This window comes from Apium graveolens, chromosome 4 (assembly GCF_009905375.1).
Source record: "Apium graveolens cultivar Ventura chromosome 4, ASM990537v1, whole genome shotgun sequence".
Classification (NCBI taxonomy): Eukaryota; Viridiplantae; Streptophyta; class Magnoliopsida; order Apiales; family Apiaceae; genus Apium; species Apium graveolens.
Genome location: NC_133650.1, coordinates 5,515,088 through 5,519,376, shown reverse-complemented (window position 1 = coordinate 5,519,376; position 4,289 = coordinate 5,515,088).

Below are 4,289 nucleotides of genomic sequence, written 5' to 3'. Positions count from 1 at the left end.
ATCTAGTTTGTACTAGGATGCAGCTGTGATCAAATTCTTAGATCACAGAATTTCTGAAATACCATCTCTGGTGGAACAACAAATCCACCAGAAAAGTTTTTAAAGGTTTATTGTGTTCTTTACATTTGTGTTTGAATATATATCTGTCTGTATCAGCTTAAAGCAATTCACACACTTGTTCATCTTGAACACACAGTCTTTATAAACTGCTCAAAACTTGAAAAAGTTTTGAGATTTACATTCAACCCCCCTTCTGTAAATCTCATTGTTAGTTCTCTAGAAATAACAATTGGTATCAGAGCAGACTCTTGACAAACAAAGAGTTTAAAGATCTTGGAATCTAACAAAGATGAGTAAGAAGGATATTGGAGTAAAAATCCCAGTTCTTGACAGAGACAGTTATCACCACTGGAAGGTGAAAATGCACCTTCATCTACTCTCCCAAGATGAAGGTTATGTAAACTGTATTGAGAATGGTCCTCACATTCCCCACAAAGTAGCCACAGTTGCTACGGCCACAATTGCTGTTGATCAATCCATTCCAAAACCTAGAGCAGAATGGACAATGCAAGACACAGAAGAAGTCCACAAGGATAAGAAGGCTATGAACATTTTGTTTAATGGTCTTGACAAGGATATGTTTGATAATGTGATAAATTGCTCAACTGCCAAAGAGGTTTGGGACACAGTTCAGCTGCTGTGTGAAGGTACAGAACAAGTAAAAGAGAACAAGATGCAGCTTCTCATTCAACAGTATGAGTATTTTCATTTTGAAGAAAATGAATCTTTAAATGACACATTTAACAGATTCCAAAAGCTGTTGAATGGATTGAAGCTGTATGGTAGAGTGTACCAGGTGAAGGATTCAAATCTTAAATTCTTAAGATCCTTGCCAAAGGAATGGAAACCCATGACTGTCTCCTTAAGAAACTCTCAGGATTATAAGGACTTCACTCTTGAAAGATTATATGGAATCTTGAAGACTTATGAACTAGAGTTGGAACAGGATGAGGTATTGGAGAAGGGGAGAAAGAAAGGAAGTTCAGTTGCATTGGTAGCTGAAAATGAGAGGGAATGCAGACAAGAAACTGTGAGATCTACATCAAACTCCAAAGATGGTACAAGATATCAGGAATCAAGCAAAGGAAAAGAGCAAGTTGCTGAGAATGAAGACAACTCCAGTCAAGATGACTCTGATAGTGTTGATGAGCATCTTGCATTTCTGTCCAGGAGATTTGCAAAGATGAAGTTTAAGAAAAACACTAGAGCCACTAAACCTCATAAGAACATGGTGGACAAATCAAAGTTCAAGTGTTTCAATTGTGGTATAAGTGGACACTTTGCAAGTGAGTGCAGAAAGCCAACTTCTGAAAAGAAGAAATTTGACCAAGTAGATTACAAGAAGAAATATTTTGATCTGCTCAAGCAAAAGGAAAGGGCTTTCATTACTCAAGAAAAAGATTGGGCAGCTGATGGAGAGGAAGAGAATGAAGATGTGGAGTATGTCAACTTAGCTCTCATGGCTGATTCTGATGAAAATGAAGTTAGTTCATCAAGCAATCAGGTAACAACTCAGGTAATCACTACTGATGTAACACAACTTACTAAAGAAGAGTGCAATGATGCTTTTAATGACATGTCTACTGAATTGTATCATTTGCGTGTGTCTCTTAAATCTCTTGCTAAAGAAAATAGTAGGATTAAAGAGAACAATATGTTTTTAAGTAATAGAAATGCTATGTTAGAAGATAAGTTGATTGACCTAGAGAAAACCAAGCTGCATTGTATATCTGTTGAGAATGAACTAGCTGAATCTATTAAGAAAGTAGAAATACTTTCTAATCAATTAAAGAGAGAGCAAGAGGTGATTAAAGCCTGGAAAACATCTAGGGATGTTAGTGCTCAAATTGCCAAGGTCCAAGGAATTGAATCATTCTGTGAAACTGCCTGGGATAAAAACAAAAAGAAACTGGAATTAATTGATGGGCTGTCAACGGATGTGGAATCAACGGATGATGAAGGTTATCCGTTGAAGGAAGAAAATGAGCATCCGTTGAAGGTTCCTCAATTAAAACAGGCAGATGTTTCTATTAGTGAAAATCTAAAGAAACTCAACAAAAAGTTTGGTTCAACTTCTAAGAACTTTGTTAAAGAAGAAGCAAGCACATCCAAAGATGTCAGTAAGGTGAATATAGGGCACATGACCTTAGAACAGTTAAATAATAGGCTCAAGATGGTTGAGGATAAAAAGGAAACTAAAAGAAAATCTAACAGAAATGGGAAGGTAGGTGTTAACAAACATAACAATTACACACCTGATAGGTATGCTCCTAGAAAAAGCTGTGTGCATTGTAGTAGTGTTAATCATCTATCTGCTAATTGCAAATCTATTAAGAAAACCCCCATAACTGTACCCTCTTCCATGCCTAACATGTCTGCATCATCTCTACATGCTATGCCTACTATGTCTCAACAGAATCCTTATGCACATTTTGCAAACATGCCATATTTTAACAATCCTTATCTTGCTGCATTTAATATGCCTCAAATGCCATACAATATGCCTATGTGGAATAACATGTATGCACAATCCATGCCTTATCATATTCCAAATGTGCTAAATGATTCTGTGACTAACCCTACACCTCAACCAACTACATCCAAGACCAAGGTTGACTCAAAGTTACCTAAGTCTAGAGATGCAGGAGGAATGAAGTCTAGGAGAAAGGCTAACAAGAATGGACCCAAGGAAACTTGGGTACCAAAATCAAATTGATTGATTTTATGGTGTGCAGGGAAATAGAAGAAATCTATGGTACTTGGACAGTGGCTGTTCAAGACACATGACAGGAGATTTCTCCCTGCTCACAGAGTTTAAGGAAAGAGCTGGCCCTAGCATAACCTTTGGAGATGACAACAAAGGGTTTACTATGGGATATGGCTTGATTTTAACAAGGAATGTCATCATTGATGAAGTTGCATTAGTTGATGGTCTCAAACATAACTTACTGAGCATCAGTCAACTATGTGATAAAGGGAATACAGTTTCCTTCAATTCTGAAGCCTGTGTTGTCACTAGTAAGAAAGACAACAAAGTGGTTCTAACTGGAGTTAGAAAAGGAAATGTGTACTTAGCTGACTTCAACTCTGCAAATGCAGAATCTATTACTTGTCTCTTCAGCAAAGCAAGTTCAGTTGAGAGTTGGCTATGGCACAAGAAGCTATCCCAATTGAATTTCAAGACAATGAATGATCTAGTCAAAAAGGACCTAGTAAGAGGAATTCCTCTTGTTGAATTCTCAAGGGATGGTTTGTGTGATGCTTGTCAGAAAGGCAAACAAAGGAAAGCATCATTCAAAAAGAAGCTTGAAACAACAATTGATGAACCATTACAGCTGCTACATATGGATTTGTTTGGACCAGTCAATGTATTGTCAATTGCAAGAAAAAGATATTGCTTAGTGATTGTAGATGATTTCTCAAAGTTTTCATGGGTCTATTTTCTTGGATCAAAGAATGAAGCAAGTGAAATCATTATCAATCACATCAGGCAAGTCAATAATCATCCTGACCTGAAGGTTAAGAATATCAGGAGTGACAATGGAACTGAGTTCAAGAATTTATCAATGAGGGTGTTCTGTGAAGAAAATGGAATCATGCATGAGTTCTCAGCTCCAAGAACACCTCAGCAAAATGGGGTAGTTGAAAGAAAGAACAGATCTTTAATTGAGGCTGCCAGAACAATGCTTGAAGAATCAAAGTTGCCAACATATTTCTGGGCTGAAGCTGTTAATTGTGCCTGTTTCACTCAAAATATCTCTTTGATCAATCAAGCTAAAGGCATGACTCCTTATCAGTTGTTCAAGAGAAGAAAACCAACTCTAAACTTTCTTCATGTCTTTGGATGTAAATGCTTTATACTAAGGAATCAATCTGACCATAAAGGGAAGTTTGATGCAAAGGCTGATGAAGGGATATTTGTTGGTTATTCAGCTGGAAAATCTTATAGGGTCTACAATCTAAGAACCAACATTGTTATGGAATCTGTGCATGTTGTGTTTGATGATAAAAAGATTGATGGACTAACAGATGAGGGACAATATGAGAGACTCAAATTTGACAACATTGAGATATATTGTGATGATAGTGAAGAGGAGACTGATGGAGATAACACTTCAAAAGGGATTCAAAACATGCCCTTAGATAATGCACAAAATACTGCATCCGTTGAAAGTCAGAATTCTGCATCCGTTGATAGAGGCAATGTAACACCCCCAGATCCGGGGTCG